The sequence below is a fragment of the Brassica napus genome, chromosome A5 (genome assembly GCF_020379485.1).
Source record: "Brassica napus cultivar Da-Ae chromosome A5, Da-Ae, whole genome shotgun sequence".
NCBI classification, from domain to species: domain Eukaryota; kingdom Viridiplantae; phylum Streptophyta; class Magnoliopsida; order Brassicales; family Brassicaceae; genus Brassica; species Brassica napus.
Window position 1 is genome coordinate 24531844 of NC_063438.1, and position 9088 is coordinate 24540931.

The 9088-nt window shown below is 39.8% G+C and overlaps 1 non-coding gene across 1 annotated transcript; it reads left to right on the top strand.

The window, feature by feature from the left end:
• Nucleotides 1–6422: 6422 nt before the first annotated feature.
• On the top strand, nt 6423–6529 carry LOC125609779. The gene has a single exon (XR_007339924.1). It is a non-coding gene; the product is annotated as a small nucleolar RNA R71 (small nucleolar RNA).
• Nucleotides 6530–9088: the final 2559 nt, after the last annotated feature.

Sequence of the window (9088 nt, forward strand, 5' to 3'; positions counted from 1 at the left end):
GATCTATTTGACAAAGTCGTAAGATCGACCTTTAAGATTCTCTGGTTGACCTAATCTCTCCATAAAGAAGAGCATTAGCGAATAAAAAATGAAAATGAAGATTCCATAAATCTTTTTGACATTATTCTTAAAATCAAATGTAAAGTTATATTAGCATCCTGCATCTATAATCTATACCCACCTTTGACGGCTTCTTTCTTTTACAAGCTAAATAAAAGTCCCAGAAATGCATGGAAGAAAAACTCTTTTGGTTGTTTAAAAAAAACATATTGGGTTTCTAATAAAAATATTTTCGACCAAAATTAGTTTTATAGCATGAAAATAATATAGAGGGAAGCACATGAATCATAGGGGTTTGAGCCTAACGAGCAGTGAAAATCCCACTGCTCTGCCACTCCACCAACTGACATCACATTATCACCCATTTTCTTCTTCTTTATTTCCTAACAAGTATCCATTTTCTTCTATATGCACCCAAAAAAATATTTATTACCTGCAATAACAGCAAAAATTATAGAACTTGACAATAATGAAAATATGTGAAACAACAAATCTGTTTCATCTCTTATTTATTCTATATTTCATGCGTAATTCAGATAGAGCCTTTTTATTTTTCATTCATATTCTTCTTTTTCTATTCATCAACTATATTTTGGGGGTTAACAACTTGGCATATGTTGACAAAAAAAAAAACAACTTGGCATATGAAATGTTGAAATCATAATAATTAAACAATACTCTGAAAACAATGAAAATGTAAAAAAAATGTATGGCCACGCAGGTGATCTACTCTAGAAGGCCTTTTGATTTTTTCGATAACTTTGAGATTCCACGTTCTGATATGTGTATGTCTATGTAAATGCACATACATAGATACATATCTTGCTTATTTATTCGTGCCCTTTCGAGTACCTGTCGGGATAACTAGGGGTTCATGTAAATGTTAAGATTCCTTGCTTCTTTTAAGAATTGTGTACGAGAATTTGTCTTTCTTCTCTCCCTATGTGTGTATACATTTTTCTCGTGAGTTATTTTCTTAGTAAGTACTAAAATTAGAAACTTATGGCTCCCATCAACTTACTAAATCCAGGTCGATTTTGTGCAAGTGGGTATTTCTTCCTCAAACCATGTATAATTGTATTTGTTCAAAGAGAGTTTATTTACCTAGACCAACCACAAATTTTTACTCTAAAATATACTCCCTCCGTTCCAAATATGATGTTTTAGACTAATATACAATATCAAAAAAATTAATTTTTATCTAAAAAGTATCATTAAAATATAAATGAAACTTATTTATTCAATTACAAAATATGCTATAAATATTATTAGTTACATTATTCTTTTAATAAAATTAAAAGTTATTAAAATATGAAAACATCTTACATATTAAAACATCAATTTTTTTTAAACATGTATTTCAAAACGAAAAAAGAGTATTATAGATTCTAGGATAGTTTAATAAATATTCAAAGTATCAAAATATTATAAAAATATCAAGATTTTAAAAATTACAGCATGGAAAAGGACCCCCTTAATTTTGTCAGCCGAAAGGAAATTAAATACTTCAGAAGAATGATGTTAGGAGTTTTCAAGGCTCCTAAGACAAATGTTGTAGTATAGAAGATTGTCTTACCAGTTCTGAGGGATATCAAAGCACTGAGAATGCAAGTACTCACTTAATCTAAGTGCAACCAATGATTTAGATGGGTTTTAAACTATGACTAAAACTAGAAAGCAATAACAGAATGATACTTTCTTGACTAAAGGAAAAGAGAACTCATGGGTATAGGGATTAGACCTTGGGTGATCAAGTATCAAACTAAGGATGGCAAATGATCAATCAAACAATCAACCTTAAGCCTAGACACAATTCTAAGCAAGCTCTATGTCTAGATGAATGCTCATTTGCTAACATATCTCAAACATCAAATGTCTTTGGTTGAATAATATGAAAGCAATCATTACTAACAAGTCTATTAGCTATCTTAGTACCTTTAACAACAAATGTCTTTGGCAAAGTATACTAAAAGCCTAGGAGAGTTGTCTCGGGCATTTCATCGAACACCTTTCGGGTGAGAAATGCCTAAGGATCAACAACTGAGTGGCCAACTCAGAAGATGCATTATGATTACTCTACTAGCAAGGAAATATGAATGATCTACACTAAAACATCCTAACTCTAACCTAATCACCCTTAATCTCCCTAACCCATGAATTCCAAAGGTGATTACTCACTAATCTCCATGATTCCTCTTAAACCCATATTGGATTTCAGATTAATCATGTAGAGAAATAGATAAGAAATCAACAAGAACACAAGAACATAACAAATCAAAACCCAAGAGATGAACTTCTCAAGAGAGTTCTTGTGTATTTCTCAATAGATCAAAAGATAAAAGATAATCTGCCTCTGGTGGCTACAAAAGATGTTTAAAACATAGGTTTTTCCAAGTGCAAAACGTCCAAAATAAATTGCAAAAAGGTCCTTAAGAAATCATGATTTTCGGCAGCAAAATAACGCGGAGCGACTTGCAGGTGTCGCTCCGGGAAGTCGCTCCAGGGCCGATTTTTGGTGTCTCCGGGCGAGAGGTCGCGAGCGACTTTGGTGTGTCGCTCCAACGGGTCGCTCTGGATCGGGAGCGACCTTGGTAGGTCGCTCTGAGAGGTCGCTCCAGGCTTCGCTTCGTGTCGTCTCTCCATAAAGACGCGAGCGACCTCGGGGTGTCGCTTTGGGAGGTCGCTCCGAGAGGGGTGTGAGATGCGAGCGACTTCGTGGTGTCGCTCCGGGAGGTCGCTCCGGGCTCGTTCTCGCGTCTCCGAGTGATGAAACCGCGAGCGACTTCTCCCTGTCGCTCTGGTAAGGTCGCTCCAATAGGGAAGTCAGAGCGACTTGGTGGTGTCGCTCCGGACTGGTCGCTCCATGCCTTGCTCGCCTAATGACCACTCTAAACACTCCTTTTTGAGCTCCAAATGCACCCAAATGTCTCCAGAAACTCCATGTGGTACTCAAATACCTGATAGAGACATATGTATGCAAAATGCAACCTAAACATGTCTGAATCCTAATCTATATGATGAAAATGCTCATGGATGAATGGATAAAACAATGCAAATATGCAAGATATCAACTCCCCCAAACTTGTTCTTTTACTTGTCCACAAGTAAACTTTCTAGAACTCATAGGAAGAGAGGTTGAAGGTGGGAGCACATAGCCAAAAGAAACACAACTAGCACACTCTCCTATTACACTCTAGCTTCTCTAGGCCTATCTTAACTCTTTTTGTTCTTACACTCATCATCAAGCATCCACACATTCAAATCAACCAACTCTCACATTCATTAAGCACAAAACATCAGGTGAATTCTTGCAAATGGTCAGTTGGTCCAAGTCATTTGGTTGGGTAAGGGAAGGCTTTTATTCAAGTGATTCAAGAGGTTCAAAACATATGATCTTTAAGGTGGTTTACTCTCAAAACAAGTAGCCTTGACATTGCACATAATATATCTAAGAAAGGGACCAACTCATGCATACAATGCTCAATCTCCATTGTTCTACCCTTTTCCCAAACATACAAATCACACAATCATTTCCCAATGTCAAACCCTACTCACATCTCTCACCAAAAGATCCTAAGAACTTTAACTCCTTCTCTTTGAAATCTACAAGGGATTTTTCACAACCTCAAAACATTTCTTAGCTCCTAACAACTTTGCTAGCCCCCTTTTTCTTTTCTTTTTCTTTTTTTTTTTCTTTTCTCTTTTTTTTTTTTTCGTTTTTCTTTTTCCTTTTTTTTTTTTTTTTTAGGCTGGGGGCCAAGACTTTTCAAAACTTGAGCTAGAGGCTTCTATACTGGTCCCAATAAAACAATTCACTTAAGCACAAAGAGTCTATTCTTTTCCTTTTTCATTTCTCCCAAATCATAATCACAACACTCACCCCCACCTATAGCTAGACAATAGAGTGTCCAATCTAGCAAGAATGAAGATCAAGCATTGTCGTTCCCGATACTCTCAACATTATGCACATGTAAGACTTTCCGAAAAAGGCCTCACTCATCAAACAATGAAAGCTTAAAAGGAGGAAAAGGTTTTGGGAGTGGTCTACCACTAGAGTTTGTCAAAAAAGATTGGTATAAAAGATGTGACAACTCAAGTGTGTATAGCCATGACTCAGTACACAAGGGACCATGAGCAAGAAGCATTAAGTTCGTTCAGTTCAAATAAGGTTGTAGTTGGCTTCAAAGACTGAGTTTCAGCAATCAACAAGTTTCAGGAAGAGTTTTCAAGGCTCGAAACATACAAGTCTTTTTGAGAGGTGCAAAAGCTAGTCAAGTGCAACGTAGTGTTCTTTACAAGGCATTCAAATCATTGCTCCCAATGCAAGTGAATGCAACCTATATGCTCTAGACTCTCCTAAAAATGCAAATGATGCAAACTAAATGATTGATTTTTTTTTTTTATCTATGCAAATAGGTATGCCATGCATGACTCAATGAAACAACATCAAAGCAAACATGATCAAATACTTGGTACCTCCCCCAAACTTGAGTGACACAGTCTCTGTGTCGTCAAGTAGAGAGAGAGATACAAGGGAGTGTGGTGGGTTACCTTCTATAGGGAATGAGTAGAGGGAGATGCTCCCTCCTCGTCGTCCTCAGGTGGTAACTCTTCAAGGTGCTCATCAGCAGGAGTGCCCATCTCTTCAATGTAGAAGGCTTGCCCGAACACAGTTGGTTTCCTCATTTTCCTCTTGATGTCAAAGTGGAGGATGTTCTCTTTACCCAAATGGAGATCAATCGTGCCCTCCTTCACATTAACAATAGCTCCTGCTGTAGCTAAGAATGGCCTTCCTAGAATCAATGGATCTTGAGCCTCCTCACCCATCTCAAGCACCACAAAATCTGTAGGTATCTCATACCTTCCAATCTTCACAGGGAGGTCCTCTAAGATGCCCACAGGATACTTCACTGAACGATCAGCTAACACCAGAGAGAGTCTACACTTCTTGTACTGAGTGAATCCAAGCTTCTTTGCAACAGACAAAGGCATCAAGCTGACACTAGCTCCCAAATCGCAGAGACTTTTCTCAAATACCATAGGTCCAAGAGCACAAGGTAGTGTGAAGCTTCCTGGATCCTCTAATTTCTCTGGAACATCAAGCCTCTGGATGATGGCATTGCACTCATGGGTAAGAATCATCATGCCTTCCATCTCCTTCTTCTTTGCAGCTACAACATCTTTCAGGAAATTGTTGTATTGAGGAATCAACATGAAAGCATCGATGATGGGCATTGCAACCTGAGCTTCACTCATTTGCTTCTCAAACAGAGCTTTGTATTTCTCTAGCAGCTGCTTCTTGAATCTACCAGGGAATGGAAGTTTGGGTTCATAGGGAGGAGGAACAAAAGAATTTTCACTTGCTGGAGTTACAACTTCACCATCCTTTACTGTCTTCTTCTCTTCTCCAACCTTTCCTTTACCTTTGGCTTCCACTATCTTCTCCAAGATCTCGTCATTGATTTTCTCATCAACAATCACCACTTCATCATCTATGTTGATGGCACCCCCTCACCTAGTGTCTCAGCATCCTTGGTGAGGGTTCTAGGAGGTAACTGCTTACCACTCCTAAGGGTGATAGCTTTGGCCTCCTTGGGATTTTGGTCAGATTTTCCAGGTAGAGATCCTTGCTGGCGATTCTGATTCTGGTGAGTGTTCATGGAAGCAAACTGATTCTCTAAATTCTTGACTGTAGAAGCAAGGTGTGAGAATTTGTTGTTGAGCTCATTGTAGCTCCCATCAATCTTGGAATGAAGGTTCTTCAACTCATAACCAACTTGCTTCTCACTTCTAGTCTGAGACTCCAAGATTTGCTTCAGTAAGGTATCAGTGCTGCTCTCTTGAGGAGCAGAAGAACCAGACGAGGGGTTTTGCTGAGGCTGATAGCTGCCTTGCTGGTTGTTTCTTGGCGGATAGCCACTCTGTTGGTTGTTTGGATAGGATTTCTGTTGGTAGTTGTTGTACTGAAAGTTGGGCTCTTTTTGTACCAGCTACCATTGTTGTTGATGAAACACAACTCCTCTTGACCTTCCAAACCCTCAACCTCATTGACAGCAAGTGGATCTTCCTGCTTGGAGTTACCAACAAACTTCAGCTGCTCTTGGGTTGCTTTTTCAGCAATGAGTAGGTCGATCTTGTCTTCCAAAGCTTTGATCTCTTTCCTCGTCTGCTTATCATCTGTTCTACTGCCTCTGTCGTGGTCTCCACTGTAGACTGCATCACTCTTTACCATGTTGTCAACCAGCTCTTCTGCATCCTCCTCAGTTCTCCCCAAGAAGAACCCATTGCTAGCTGTATCCAGTCTGGCTCTGTACTTAGGAAGAGCACCACGGTAGAATGTGCTCAGCAAGCTCTCCTTAGAAAAGCCATGGTGTGGGCATTGAGCTTGGTAGCCCTTGAATCTCTCCCAGGCTTCACTGAAGCCTTCCAAGTTCTTCTGTTGAAAGCTGGAAATCTCGTTTCTCAGCTTAGCAGTTCTTGAAGTAGAGAAGAACTTCTCCAAGAATGCTTTCTTGCAGTCATCCCAAGTAGTGATGGAGTCACTGGGTAGAGACTTCTCCCACTGACGTGCCTTATCCCCCAAAGAGAAAGGGAATAGCTTGAGCTTTAAGGCATCTTCGGACACACCATTGGTTTTTGACAACCCACAGTAGCTGTCGAACCTGTCCAAGTGATCAAATGGATCCTCTAGAGCCAAGCCATGATACTTGTTGTTCTCGATCACGTTGAGGAGTCCTGATTTGATCTCAAAGTTGTTGGCTGCCACAGCGGGTGCTCGGATTCCCAATCTATGACCATGAATGTTGGGGCGGTCGTAAGTGCCAATGGGTCGAGCTGCTCGCTGTTGGTTTTGAGGTATGTCTCCCATATCAGTACTCAATCTCTGCAAGTGAGCCTGTTGCTCTTCTTCTCTTCTATTTCTAGCACACTCTCTCTCTAAAGCTCTGATGTCTGCAGCTATTGGAACTAGGTTTGATGGACCCCTGCTCCTCAAGTTCATACACCTGTAGATTAAAGGGAGGTGAAGAAAGAGAATCAGTAACAAAAGAAAATAAAAATGACTTAGTCTCAAGCAAGTGACTAAATCTCAATGTTCAAATCTACTCAGAATTTGGCAACGGCGCCAATTTGATGTTAGGAGTTTTCAAGGCTCCTAAGACAAATGTTGTAGTATAGAAGATTGTCGAACCAGTTCTGAGGGATATCAAAGCACTGAGAATGCAAGTACTCACTTAATCTAAGTGCAACCAATGATTTAGATGGGTTTTAAACTATGACTAAAACTAGAAAGCAATAACAGAATGATACTTTCTTGACTAAAGGAAAAGAGAACTCATGGGCATAGGGATTAGACCTTGGGTGATCAAGTATCGAACTAAGGATGGCAAATGATCAATCAAACTATCAACCTTAAGCCTAGACACAATTCTAAGCAAGCTCTATGTCTAGATGAATGCTCATTTGCTAACATATCTCAAACATCAAATGTCTTTGGTTGAATAATATGAAAGCAATCATTACTAACAAGTCTATTAGCTATCTTAGCACCTTTAACAACAAATGTCTTTGGCAAAGTATACTAAAAGCCTAGGAGAGTTGTCTCGGGCATTTCATCGAACACCTTTCGGGTGAGAAATGCCTAAGGATCAACAACTGAGTGGCCAACTCAGAAGATGCATTATGATTACTCTACTAGCAAGGAAATATGAATGATCTACACTAAAACATCCTAACTCTAACCTAATCACCCTTAATCTCCCTAACCCATGAATTCCAAAGGTGATTACTCACTAATCTCCATGATTCCTCTTAAACCCATATTGGATTTCAGATTAATCATGTAGAGAAATAGATAAGAAATCAACAAGAACACAAGAACATAACAAATCAAAACCCAAGAGATGAACTTCTCAAGAGAGTTCTTGTGTATTTCTCAATAGATCAAAAGATAAAAGATAATCTGCCTCTGGTGGCTACAAAAGATGTTTAAAACATAGGTTTTTCCAAGTGCAAAACGTCCAAAATAAATTGCAAAAAGGTCCTTAAGAAATCATGATTTTCGGCAGCAAAATAACGCGGAGCGACTTGCAGGTGTCGCTCCGGGAAGTCGCTCCAGGGCCGATTTTTGGTGTCTCCGGGCGAGAGGTCGCGAGCGACTTTGGTGTGTCGCTCCAACGGGTCGCTCTGGATCGGGAGCGACCTTGGTAGGTCGCTCTGAGAGGTCGCTCCAGGCTTCGCTTCGTGTCGTCTCTCCATAAAGACGCGAGCGACCTCGGGGTGTCGCTTTGGGAGGTCGCTCCGAGAGGGGTGTGAGATGCGAGCGACTTCGTGGTGTCGCTCCGGGAGGTCGCTCCGGGCTCGTTCTCGCGTCTCCGAGTGATGAAACCGCGAGCGACTTCTCCCTGTCGCTCTGGTAAGGTCGCTCCAATAGGGAAGTCAGAGCGACTTGGTGGTGTCGCTCCGGACTGGTCGCTCCATGCCTTGCTCGCCTAATGACCACTCTAAACACTCCTTTTTGAGCTCCAAATGCACCCAAATGTCTCCAGAAACTCCATGTGGTACTCAAATACCTGATAGAGACATATGTATGCAAAATGCAACCTAAACATGTCTGAATCCTAATCTATATGATGAAAATGCTCATGGATGAATGGATAAAACAATGCAAATATGCAAGATATCAAAGAACAAAACCATTTTATCCAAAAAGAACAAAAATATTGCTACTAGCTACACTGGCAATATAAATGTTTTATGTGTGTATGTGTATGTATGTATGTATGTATCACTATGTATACATGTTGATATGACTGTGTGAAGGTGTATGTGGACCCATATCTCTTAGCGGCATCTGTTAAAGCTGTAAAGCTTTTGCAGCTTAAGAAAATTATTATCATGAGGATGGAGCAGCATGGAGGAGCCTTATCTCTTTAACTATTGTTTTTATCGAATCTCTTTATTTCTCCATACTATTTTATTCAAGTTTTATTTATTTCGTTTTAATTTTTAGGGTTTTGCATATCTACCT